At 37.0% G+C, this 13,598-nt stretch overlaps 1 long non-coding RNA gene across 1 annotated transcript; it reads right to left on the bottom strand.

Annotated features, from left to right (window-relative positions):
* Positions 1–5,498: 5,498 nt before the first annotated feature.
* LOC144454247 (uncharacterized) lies at positions 5,499–9,181 on the bottom strand. The gene is made up of 2 exons (XR_013482580.1): positions 8,036–9,181; positions 5,499–6,766 (listed from the first exon to the last, which is right to left on the bottom strand). It is a non-coding gene; the product is annotated as an uncharacterized LOC144454247 (long non-coding RNA).
* Between the last annotated feature and the right edge of the window lie 4,417 nt (positions 9,182–13,598).

Raw genomic sequence — 13,598 nt, 5'->3', positions numbered from 1 at the left:
GTTCATATCCTTTGACCATTTATCAATTGGGGAATGACTTATATTCTTATAAATTTGACTGAGTTCTCTATGTATTTTAGAAATGAGGCCTTCATCAGAGACACTGGCTGTAAAAATTGTTTCCCAGCTTTCTGCTTCCCTCCTAGTCTTGGATGTATTGGCTTTGTTTGTGCAAAAACTTTTCAATTCGATATAATCAAAATTATCCATTTTGCATTTCATAGTGTTTTCTATCTCTTGTTTGGTCATGAATTCTTCCCTTCTCCATAGATCTGAAAAGTAAACTATTCCTTGCTCTCCTAGTTTGCTGATAGTATCAGCCTTTACATCTAAATCCTGTACCCATTTTGACTTTATCTTGGTATAGGGTGTTAAGATGTCGGTCTATGCCCAATTTCTGCCTTACATTTTTCCAGTTTTCCCAGCAGTTTTTGTTAAATAGTGATTTCTTATCCCAGAAGCTGGAATCTTTGGATTTATCAAATAGTAGATTAGTCATTGATTGCTGTGTCTTGCATACCTAACCCATTCTACTGATCCACCACTCTATATCTTAGCCAGTACCAAGTAGTTTTGATGACTACTGCTTTATAATACAGTTTAAGATCTGGTACAGCTAGGCCACCTTCCCTTGCATTTCTTTTCATTAGTTTCCTTGATATTCTGGCACTTTTGTTCTTCTAGATGAATTTTGTTATTGTTTTTCTAACTCTAGGAAATAATTTTTGGTAGTTTGATTGGTATAGAGCTGAATAAATAAATTAATTTAGGTAGAATTGCCATTTTTATTATATTACCTCAGCCTACCCATGAGCAACTGATATTTTTCCAATTATTTAGATCTGACTTTATTTGTGTGAAAAGTGTTTTGTAATTGTGTTCATGTTGTTGCTGGTTTTGTTTTGGCAGTTATGATCATTACTGTATTACTCTGGTCTTTTGTTTCATGATATTATATGTGTATCTCTCCCTTTCTTCTTCTTCTTCTTCTTCTTCTTCATTTCCTCCTCTTCCTCCTGCTCCTCCTCCTCTTTGACCCTGTTGTCCTCAGATACCTCACTGACTTTTGAGTCCTGTCACATTAGAGCCACTGGACTTTTCATTGTGTCCCTCTGCTCTTTAAGATACCAACCACTATTAAGTCCCCCCAAAATAGAGAAAACTCTTGTTGGTCTTCAGCAGGGATCCTTTGACCAAAAGGAGGGAATGTAAACATGAACTCTGTCCTGCCTGTACTTTCCATTTAAAAAGGCCAGAGCTTCCCTTTTTCACAGAGGAACCAGGCTATAGAGTAACCCAACAACTAGCCAATGAGTAGGACTTCTGGTACCCAGGGCTGCTTGACATATCAGTGATCGTTTGTGAAGTAAACTTTAGCTGAGCTCAGAGATGCCTGCAACTGCTAAAACCAGTCTTGACCAGCAGAGTTCTCAATTTATTGTGTAACCCCTACTTAGTAGGTATAAACATCTCACCGTTTTCCCACTCTCCTTTCAGCAGTTGAGAAATTGTCTCCTTATTCCAAATTGGTTACATTTTAAATTTCAAGCTATCTCCCTCCCTCCCTTACTCCTCACCCCTCACTACAGAAGGCCACCATTTGACACTCTTCCACATGTATGCATCTAGATGTATATATGTATGTATATGTAAAACCATATTATGCATACTTCTATTTATTAATTCTTTCTCTGGAGATGGATAGCATCTTCTTTCATAGGTCCTTTGTAGTTGATATGAATATTTATAATATTCAGAATAATTTAGTCATTCATAGTTATTCTTTGAATACTCCTGTTAAAATATCCAACATTCAGCTCCTTTCACTCTTCATTATTTCATGCAAGTCTTTCCATGTTTTTCTAATATTAATTAGCTCATTTCTTACAGTGTAGTAATATTCCATCACAATCATATAACACAACTTCGTTTAGTCATTCCCCAATTGATGGGCATCACCTCAATTTCCAGTTCTTTGCCACCACAGAGAGAGTTGTTATAAATATTTTAGTACATAGAGGTTCTTTTCCTTTCCCCCTGATAACCTTGGGAGACAGACCTAGTAGTGATATTGCTAGGTCAAAAGGTATACAAAGTTTTATAAATCTTTGGGCATGATTCCAGATTGCTTTCCAAAATGGTTGGATCAGTTCACAGTTCCGCCAACAGTGTATTAGTGTCCCAATTTCCACATTCCTTCCAACATTTGTCATTTTCCCCTTTTATGATTTTAGCTAATTTGGTGTGAGATGATATCTGAATGTTGTTTGAATTTGCATTTCTCTAATCAATAATGATTTAGAACATTTTTTCATATGACTGTATATAGCTTTGATTTTGAGAGAAATAATTATTAATAACTAATGATTTGGGGAGATCCAGAGTTCCCCCTTTTTCTGAAGTCTTGATTTCAAAAGTTCAGTCTCCTGAAGGATATTACTGATAAGATTGGGCTAACTTTCTTGTTTAGACTCCACTCTGGAAGGGAAGCCATTGTGCTCTACTCAGGTTTGGGTGGGGATACATTTTTTGAATAGATTGCCCAAGGCAGGGAGTAACTTAGAAGTAAATGACATAATCAAATTTCATTTGAATAGGTTGAGTCCCTCATTGTAATATTTGTTAACCAATCACAGTTGATTGCCATTTTGGGGAACAATCCTCTTCCAATGGGCATATAAGTCCATGAGCTCAATGCCAACATTGTCTTTGGTCTAAGAGAGAAGTGGCCAAATGACCATTCTCTTACTAAAATGCTGGCATTATTAATAAAATGATTAAATTTCCCAGAAATTATGTCTCTTAAACCTTTTTAACTGCCGCAAGTTCTTCATCCAAAAGCTTCCTGTTCATATGCTATGACCATTTATCAATTGGGGAATGACTCATATTCTTATAAATCTGACAAAGTTCTCTATATATTTGGGATACGAGAACTTTATCTGAGAAACTATAAATTCCACCACCACCTCCTGCCAATTTTCTGCTTTCTTTCTAATCTTGGACATGTTGGTTTTATTTGTACAAACGCTTTTAAATTTAATATAATTAAAATTATCCATTTTACATCTTACAATGCTTTCTATCTTTTATTTATTCATAAATTCTTCTCCAATCCTTATATCTCATAGGTAATACGTTCCATGTTCCTTATCTCCCTTTATATCTGGGTCATGTATCCATTTTGACCTTATCTTGGGAAATGGCATAACATATTGGCCTATATCTAGTTTTTGCCAGACTGCTTTCCAGTTTTCCCAACAATTTTTTACCAAATAATGAAATCTTATCCCCAAAGCTTAAATCTTTACATTTGTCCAACACAAGGTCAAATACTCATTTACTATTGTGTATTATGTGTCTACTCTCTTCCACTGATCCACCTTTCTATTTCTTAGCCAGTACCAGATGGTTTTTGATAATTACCACTTTATAATACAATTTAAGATCTGGAACTGCTAGAACTCCTTCCTTTACATTTTTTTTTTCCATTAATTCTTTTGATGTTCTTGACCTTTTGCTCTTCCAAATGAATTTTGTCATTATTTTTCTTTTCTAGCTCAATAAAATGCTTTTTTGGTCATTTAATTGGGTTGGCATTGAATAAGTAGATTAATTTATATAGAATTGTCATTTTTATTATACTGGCTCTGCACACCCATGAAAAATTAATAATTCTCCAATTATTTAAATCTGACTTTATTTGTATAAAAAGTGTTTTACAATTATGTTCAAGTAGTTCTTGGGTTTGTCATGGCAGGTATATTCCCAGGTATTTTATGCTATCTGTGGGTATTTTAAATGGAATATCACTTACTATCTCTTCTTGCAGGGTTTTGTTAGTGATATATAGATATGCTGATGATTTATGTGGGTTTATTTTATATCCTGCTACATTGCTAAAATTATTGTTTCAACTAGCTTGTTAGTTGAATCTTGACGATTTCCCAAGTATATCATTCTATCATCTGCAAAAAGATAGCTTTATTACCTCAGTAACCATTCTGATTCTTTCAATTTCTTTTTCTTCTCATATTGCTATAGATAATATTTCTAGTAGAGTATTGAGTAATATTGATGGTAATGAGCATCCTTGTTTCACTCCTGATCTTATTAGGAAGGCTTCTAGGTTATGCCCATTATATATAATATTTACTGATGGTTTTAGGTAAATGCTTTTTTTTATCATTTTAAGGAAAAATCCATGCTTTCAATTTAAAAAAAAAAAGAATGATTGGGGCAGCTAGGTGGTGCAGTGGATAGGGCTCTGGCTTTGAAGTCAAGAGGACCTGAGTTCAAATCCTGTCTCAGACACACAATACACAACACATTCTAGCTGTGTGACCCTGGGCAAGTCACTTAACCCCAACTGCCTAGCCAAAAAAAAAAAGAATTGTTTTAATATTTTGTCAAAAGCCATTTCTGCATCTATTGATAAAATTATATGCTTTTCGTTACTTTTGTTATCGATATAATCAATTATGTTAATAGATTTCCTTATATTAAACCATCCCTGCATTCCTGGTATAAATCCCACTTGGTCACAACGTATAACCTTTGTGATATATAGTTGCAGTCTCCCAGCTAATATTGTATTTAGGCTTTTTTTTTCATCAATATTCATTAGGAAAGTTGGTCTATAATATTCTTCGGTTTTGTTCTTCCCGGTTTAGGTGTCAGCATCGTACTTGTTTCATAAAAGCAGTTTGATGAGACTCCTCCTTTGCCAATTATGCAAAATAATTAATTCAGTATTGGAATTGGTTGATCCTTAGATGTTTGGTAGAATTCACTTGTGGGGGCAGCTAGGTGGTGCAGTGGATAGAGCAGCAGCCCTGAAGTCAGGAGGACCTGAGTTCAAATCCAGCCTCAGACCAAACACTTGACACTTACTAGCTGTGTGACCCTGGGCAAGTCACTTAACCCCAATTGCCTGAAAGCAAAAAATTAAAATTAAAAAAAAAAAAGAATTCACTTGTGAATCCATCTGGTCCTAAATGTTTTTTTTTTCCTTAGGAATGAAGCTCATCTATGGCCTGTTCACTTTCTTTTTCTAAAATAGTTTATTTAGATATTCTATTTCCTCTTCTGCTAATCTAGTCAGTTCAGGTTTTCATAAGTATTCATCTATTTCACTTAGATTGGCAGTTTTATTGGCATATAATTGGGCAAAATAACTCCTAATCATTGCTTTGATTTCATCTTTGTTAGTGGTATAGTCACCATTTCCATTTCGGCTGCTAGTGATTTGGTTTTGTCTCTTTTTTAAAAAAAAAGCATTAACTGATGGTTTATCTATTTTTTGGTTGTTTTTTTTTTTTAGAAAACCAACTCCTAATTTTATTTATTAATCCAATGGTTTTCTTACATCCAATTTTATTAATCTCACTTTAATTTTTATGATTTCCAATTTGGTGTTTAACTGGGGATTTTTAATTTGTTCTTTTTCTAGTTTTTTTCAATTGCATACCTGTTAGAAATAGACTTGACACCAAAAATTTAGTATCAAGAAAATTTATTATGAAGAAAGTCCAGAGGATTTAGACCCTTCTGGCCAGAAGCAGGCTCTACCCCTCTTCAGGAGGGGTGGGCCCTGAGTGCAAGGGAAAGTGTGCTTTTATGCAGTTGAATTTGGTGCAAAACCTCCCAGGCTGGGATTGGTCCATCCCTTCCCAAGTTACACCTTTCCTTACATGTTTCCCCTTGATATGCTCAAGTATGTTCCCCCTCCCCTGGTCATACATCCCATGACTCGTTAATGAGGCTCCAATTTTGTGCGGGGTGTGCCAGATAATAGTAATGAAGCTCATTAAGCAGGCGCACTAGCACTTTTCAGGTGTCCTCAGGTTGACCCCAACTGGTCTGAGCTGGCTTGACCCTTATCTTGATTTTGGGGTCTTCTTGGAACAATCCACTTACTTCCTATTGGTCAAGCCCAGCCCACCTACAGTATACCACTTCCTGGGACCTTTGTTCTTTAAATCTCTGCATTATTCTCTTTCTCTGTAGAAATTTAACCTTTACCTGACTCTCACAATTCCCTCCTCTTCTTCTCAATAAGAATTATGTTTCCACACTTTTTGTTCCTGTTGTCTTTCCTCATAGCATTCTAGCATTAGTTCGCATTCTTCATCAGAGGAGGAGGAATGATCATTAACTCTCTCAATCATCATCCTACCTCCACCTGATCCTGTTACCTGAATTCTCATAGCTGGTCCTATTGGGATACTTTCAGTTAGTGCTGTTTCTATTAATTTTTGCACTAGTCCTCTGATACAAGGGTTGATGCAACACCTTACTGCAGTTAAAACTCCCACAGCTACGGTTAGAGAGGTGATGATGGATGCCAGACCAGGATTCTAACCATCACTTTAATCAGTTATCTATCCCAGAATTCTCTGCCAACTCCTCAGCTAAAGTGGTTAAACCTTGCAATGCCTTAGTGATGGTTCTACCTGGGACTGTGCTGCTGGGCAACATTTCATCAAGGGATTTTGGGGACTTAAAACAATATGAGAGAAGGAAGGAAAGAGTTGACTGATGCATTGACAAATTAAAAAGGGGGCAGTCCCCTTATTACAGATACAGAGACCCAAAAGTAATGATAAATTGTCCATTTAAAGCTTCAGAAGTATCTTCTCATACTGCTGTCTGACACTCGACACCTGGTGAAGTCTTCTTGTCTAAGTGCTGTTCAAACAGTGTCCAGCAGACTCTCCTCCTGCAGAGATCCTTCTTCTTGTATCCACTCTCCTACAAGATTGATCTCAACACAATTTTAAATTACCTTGCCAATAACCAGGGCAAATAATGAAAATTAACTCAACACTATGTCTTCACCATTACAAGATCAAAATTGGAACTTTGTCCAGTTGTCATGTTCCAAGACATTCACATTTAAAAAAATTAGAACCTAGCCTTACATTCTGCATTACTTCTAGTTTTATACCTTGCATTAGTTCATTATTCATTCCTATTCATATTCCTCATCAGGAGGATGAGATTCCACTAAGGAATTAATCATAGTAGTTAATTTAAAACCAGTACATATCAAATAAATAAACAATCCCAACTTCTAGTCATGTACAAATAAATAATCCTTAATTAAAGTAGATTCTTCTTTCAAGGCATTTACAAGATAAGCCATAAGCTATTCCTCCTTCAACATTAATTGTGACAAACTAAGTAACAGAATAATATCCTTGTTCCACAATCTCCTGGCCTAATTATCCCCTAATGATGGGGTAAGGGTCCAAGTCGACCCCTGCCCCTTGTCCCAGAAAGAATGTGGCTCTCCTTTGTCTAAGGGCCCCAGCTCCCCATCTTCCTTTGAAAGCCCTGGCCCCACTTTTTGATCTTATTCGGATGCCTTTCAAACCTCCTCCCTCCAGTTCCCTTCATTATCCGTTCCCATTGTCCACTCAATCTCTCAGACATTCCAATCAGAATTCTCTCCTAGACCCCTTTCCCAGCCCTTCCTCTGGTAACTCAAAGTTACTCTAGTGAATGTAAGATCCACCCTGACCCCTATATAAAATGCAGACTTTCTCATGCCTGCTCCTCCTTATGGGGATCACCTGGCCCATATGGTTTACCTCCAACAAACTTCCCCCCTGGCTGAAAGACCTGGACTGAACTTCTTCAGAAGGGACCGTTGTGCTGTGACCTTAGAGTCCCAGCACCCCCAAACCTCCAGACCTTATCATAAACATTATGAGAAATTAAAGGATCCTGACTTATACAGGAATATACTTAATTCTGAAATTCTAGGCCAAATAACTCAATCTTTTTCATCTTACTATATAATAACCTCAGATGCTCCCGCATCAATCTATTGCTTAATAGATTCAATATTTATGCTTGCAAACTTATGAATATAGGAATTTGCCATGAAAGAACATAACTAAAGTAAGGAAACAGTGCTTCCCTAGATCCATGTCAACTCCAGGCAGAAGTTATATAATGACCAACTGCATTGAGCCAGGTTTAAAGTTTGCCAGGTGTCAGTGGGGAAATTGAGTCAGGAGAATCCTACCTCAGCCATGCAGAAAAGTCGTTCTCCCGACTTCCCATGAGAACACCTTCTTGCAGCTCATAGGTGCAGCTCACAAACCTCTTTGCAGGTTGCTGACGTCATGGGTCAGTAGCTCAATCAGTTTGTTGTTAACCATACCTGGATTTAGACTCAAAATAATATTTCATTAACAGATTCCAAGGTCTTAGATAGCAAATTCCCCTCATCAGAGTTTCAGGTGTGACTATAGTGTCACATTAATTAGGGAACATCTCCAAAGTGAGTAGCTTGCGTAACTTCCTACACATGTTGTGGTTCCTAATAACATCCTAAGTAAAATCAAATTTCCATTAAGATCATAAGTTGCTACTCCAAATAGATTTGCCTTTCTGTTTCTCAAGCTTATCTATCCCTAACCATCCTTAATCTGAAAGAATGAGACACTTTCAGGACTCGAATCTTATACATATAAGTTTAAATAGTAATTTTAGCTCTTTCTAGGCCATGGAATGAATTCAGATCAAAACAGTAAGATCTTTCCTACTTACAGCTTATATGCTTTAGTATTAATCACTAGCCTTAGATCTCTGACACTGCTCCCGTTGAGACTGTTTCTCTAAAAGCACCCAGTTAAGTCCAATCCAAGGACACAACAAACCCAGAAATGAAACTCTTAAGTTCATAAGAGATTTGAACATAATTTTCATCAACAATAAATTATTACTGCAACAAATTAGCTTGCAAATAGAAATTTAGTGGGCCCTCTAAAAGAATATCAAAGACTTCATCAAAACATCTTCTTCATAAAAGTATCTCCTTTTCTTAAAAACAGCTTACAATTTCCTAATTACCATTGTCAACCTGAACATTGGTTAAAGAGACCACAAGCTAGTGATAAGTGATATTCCACCCAGACTCAGGATGTCTGGGTTACTCAGTTTCATGGTCTCCAAATGTTTAACCTAAGCATGAGAAAGGAAATTTAAATAAGATAGGCAAATGTCAGATCCAGGACATCTGGGTCTCCTTTACCACCATCAAGGTAGTGTCTGGGTTAAAGGCGCCTCAGTGGTCATAAACATAAGAATGCTCTTGATCAGCATTCTTAGCTCACTCAGGAAGAAAAGATCAGTTCAGGTTTTTTGGCCCTTATTGGGGCTCAATTGATCTTAAATATTATCACCATAAAATTCCTAGTTACCTAATTTCTTTAGTCCAGAGGTGTCTGCAATGGGCCACTTAATCAGTAAGAGTTCCACCTCACAAAACTCCTGCACAGGATTGATAAGAATTATGAGATTTTACAAAATCTTTCTTTGCATAATTACATAGTTTCTTTACACACACACAAAAATACTTCTACCAGTAATTCACTTAAACAGTAACTCCAAATAGCTTAGTTAACAATTTTAAACTTCATAAGTGAGAGCCAAATAATCCCAGCTAAAACTTTCCTTTAAACAGAGAAAACTTTTAAGTTCTCATTTCTCAAATTATAGTACTTAAAAAGGAAATGTTACAGAACAGGGTCATATAGAATACCCCAACAGCCTTTACCCATTCCTTTTTTTTTTCCTTTTCTCTGAAGGCACAATTCTTAATTTAACATTCTAAGTTATAAAATGAATTGCTCTTCCAACAACATAACTAATACAATTGCTTACCAGATTACATCACATAAGAAAATTCAGAAATATGTAAGCAGTATATTAAAAACTGGGACCACACCCAATTATTATTAAAAATAAAAACTTTTCTTTCTTTCTGAACCCCTTCACGAGGTTCAACAGTCTCCTGGGGCCACTCCCATCCCACTAGACTGGCTTTTCTTTATTATCTATGGGGTCTGATAGCCTCGGGCCACAACCAGATTCAACTTCAATGGCCCATCCCCCAACAAACCCAATAATTATCCTAAAGGACTGGTTTGAAAAACATATATGTACATATATATTTTCCTATTTTTCTAATTTCTAATTCAGGCCCTGATATGAGAGAATACCTCATTAATTCCAAATACATATCAATAAGCTTTTCCACAATAAAATATGTTTGTACCACAGGGCATACATTATAAAATTATTTCCACAATTGTAATAAACTTTGAAACGACCCATTATCAGTTTAGATGGATGTTCTTCTAAGTCACTTTGTACAGAAAATCATTCATCTCATCATTGATATGTTGAGACTATAACTTTAAACCACCATATATTTTTATAATAGTCAAGATTTTAAATGAAAATCTACTATCATAGTCTTAAAACCCAATATACCTCACTAGGTATTTAACAGTTTCAAACTATCTCAATTTCATCACTAAAGATAAAGAGACATCTCCACTCTTTATCACTGAAGACCCATTCTAGGCCAAGAGTTACTTTAACACCATTTCTACCTCACAGTGGTCCCTCAAATTTTACAGTCTAAGAGTTTTAGAAATACATTTTAGAAATACAGTAATAACCTAAACAATAAACTTCAGATAACATCAATTGAATTTCTAGATTATCACATATAAAATTATCACTCTTATTACTCTTAGTACTTTTAACAATTACATAAATAATAAATAGTGCCACTTCCAACATATGCCATTGTATTAAGCACTCTACAATCATCATTCATTTTCTTTTCCATAATAACCACTGTTTTTCCTTCATAGAACAGTAAACTTAAATCCAATCAGATCCTAATTTATAATGGCTATATATGATAAACATGTAAAAACATTTTTGTTTTAAATCCAATACTCTTGGCCCTTTAAAAGGAAATATTCTCCACATGTTTGTATATTCCCTTAAAGAGACACGTGTAAATAATTCCTGCTTTAAACAATTATCTTCCTTTTTTCTTTCCTACTTCAATGTTAACTAGGCCTAATCAATTTTCTCCCCTTAGGCAGAAAGCTTCTAGAGTTCCAATAAGTAATTGAACAGCCCAGTTTATGTAACAATCTCCAATCACAATGATCTGCAAAATTTCACTTCAATTCTACCCAAAGCAGAGTCAAACTTCCTCACATTTTTAAAACACCTTGAAGGCAGCCAGAATCAATATCCAAGGGTGGCTTACCTCAAAACAAATACCCACTCATCAAGGCTGGGGCAGCTTTGGACTCAGAAGGGACATAAGAATTGCAAACCCAGAGAAAAGCACTCTCCCAGCCTTTCCCCAAATAGCTTTTATAATGTTAAAAACCCTTATTTTTGTAATGTTAAGCACATTGCCCCTATGCCAGACACATTGGCGGGAGGGATAAAGACAGCCATTCAAACTCTTAGCCTTGGGATCCCAGGAAACCTGAATTCTAATCCTGGGCCTTTTTTCTTCTCTTGGCCCTAACCATCTTGGGCTGCAAGCTCCTTATCAGTTAAAGGCCGCTTGCTGGCCTTCCACTAACTTCTGAGAGATTCTCTCCTTTTTTATTCTAATCTCAATCTCCCCCAGAAAGCCTGAGGCAGGAGGTCTTTCCCACAGTTCCTTTTCCAATCTCAGACCTCAAAAGTTACCCCAAAATTTTTCTGGTAGACACAAAACATACATAGACAGACAGACAGACAGGGTGCGCACAATCCTACTTCTAACCTTGACCGGTCAAAACAAAATCATTTTGTCCTAGGGTCCCCTTTGAATAGGTTCTGAGGTTTTTCTCTCTCTCTCTTTTTTTTTTTGCTTCTTTTCTTTTCCTCTTACTTGACTTAAGAATATACCTGTCGCTGTTGGGGTTATAGCCCCTGGGCCACAGCAACCAGCATAACCTTTTTCTTCTTGAGAGGCCTCTCTCTTATCATTTACGTACAAATTTAGCAGTTGACAAATCCAATCCTCATCTGATCAAAATTTAGGCCCAAACACTGATGGTGCCAGGACAGGTTCCTTAGTTCACTCCTGGCAACAATATTTAATCATTTTCTTCCCTCTAGTCCTGGGAGCGTCCTCCCAACTTTCTAACATCTTTCCCAGAGGGCTATCAGAAGGAATGTCGTCCCTGGGTATTCTCCCCCTCTTCCAGGTACCTTAGAATTTGCATCTCCCATCTCCGAATCTGTTCCTAGCTCATGGCTAACCGATCAGATCCCCGGACCTTGGGAGTTTGAGACCAGCAAAGATTGTTTCTTACCTTTGCCCAATATATTGGCTCTTGTGGTCTGCCGGCGGCTTCCCCAATCCCCTGGACTTCTTCCACGTGATCCTAGATCAGGAGTTCGGTTGGGAAAGGCTCAATTCACCGAGACCGCTGAAATACAGCGGGAGCGCTCTTCCCGGGATGTCTTACCTTATCCCCTCCGAAATCCAGATCGAGCCCCACGTTGGGCGCCAAATTGTTAGAAATAGACTTGACACCAAAAAATTAGTATCAAGAAAATTTATTATAAAGAAAGTCCAGAGGATTTAGATGTTTCTGGCCAGAAGCGGGCTCCACCCCTCTTCAGGAGGGGGTGGGCCCTGAGTGTAAGGGCAAGTGTGTTTTTATGCAGTTGAATTTGGCGTGAAACCTCCCAGGATTGGTCCATCCCTTCCCAAGTTACACCTTTCCTTACATGTTTCCCCTTGATATGCTCAAGTATGTTCCCCCTCCCCTGGTCATACATCCCATGACTCGTTAATGAGGCTCCAATTTTATGCGGGGTGTGTCAGATAAGAGTAATGAAGCTCATTAAGCAGGCACACTAGCACTTTTCAGGTGTCCTCAGGTTGACCCCAACTGGTCTGAGCTGGCTTGACCCTTATCTTGATTTTGGGGTCTTCTTGGAACAATCCACTTACTTCCTATTGGTCAAGCCCAGCCCACCTACAGTGTACCACTTCCTGGGACCTTTGTTCTTTAAATCTCTGCATTATTCTCTTTCTCTGTAGAAATTTAACCTTTACCTGACTCTCACAATATAAACTAGATTCTGTGTACCCATCTATCCCATCCCTGAAACATCCAGCTTTTACAATAAAGAATAAAAAAGCAGTGAAAAAAGTTCAGAAGGACTAATTAATATATCAGAAAAAATCTAACATTATATACAATGTTCCACACCCATAGCCTCCCTCTGCAAGGAAGATGAGGGCTGCCATCTTACATCTCCTCTTTAGACAAAATTTTGTCATTATATTTTTACAGTATTCAGGGTTTTTCCTCCACTTAATGGCAAAGATAGTTTTTGTGTAAAGATAGTTTTCAACATTTATTTTTACAAAATTTTGAGTTCCAAATTTTTCTTTCTCCCCCCATTCCCCCTTTCCTAAGTCAGCAAGCAATCTGCTATAGCTTGTACATGTACAATCATGTTAAACATATTTCCACATTAGTCATGCTGTGAAAGAAGAATGAGAACAAAATGGAAAAACCACGGGAAAGAAAAAAAACACAAAAAAGTGAAAATAGTATGCTTTGATCAGCATTCAGACTCCATAGTTCTTTCTCTGGATATGGATAGCATACTCCATTATGAGTCTTTTGGAATTGTCTCAGATCATTGTATTGCTGAGAAGAGCTAGGTCTATCAATGTTTGCTGTTTGTACAATGTTGCTGTTACTGTGTACAACATTCTCCTGGTTCTACTCATTTGACTCAGCGAAGTTCATCTG

The sequence above is a fragment of the Phascolarctos cinereus genome, unplaced genomic scaffold, assembly GCF_003287225.1.
Source record: "Phascolarctos cinereus isolate Bilbo 61053 unplaced genomic scaffold, phaCin_HiC Scaffold_726;HRSCAF=1367, whole genome shotgun sequence".
Classification (NCBI taxonomy): domain Eukaryota; kingdom Metazoa; phylum Chordata; class Mammalia; order Diprotodontia; family Phascolarctidae; genus Phascolarctos; species Phascolarctos cinereus.
The sequence above is the reverse complement of the archived record's forward strand: the minus strand, read 5'-3'. Positions and strand labels throughout refer to the sequence as shown.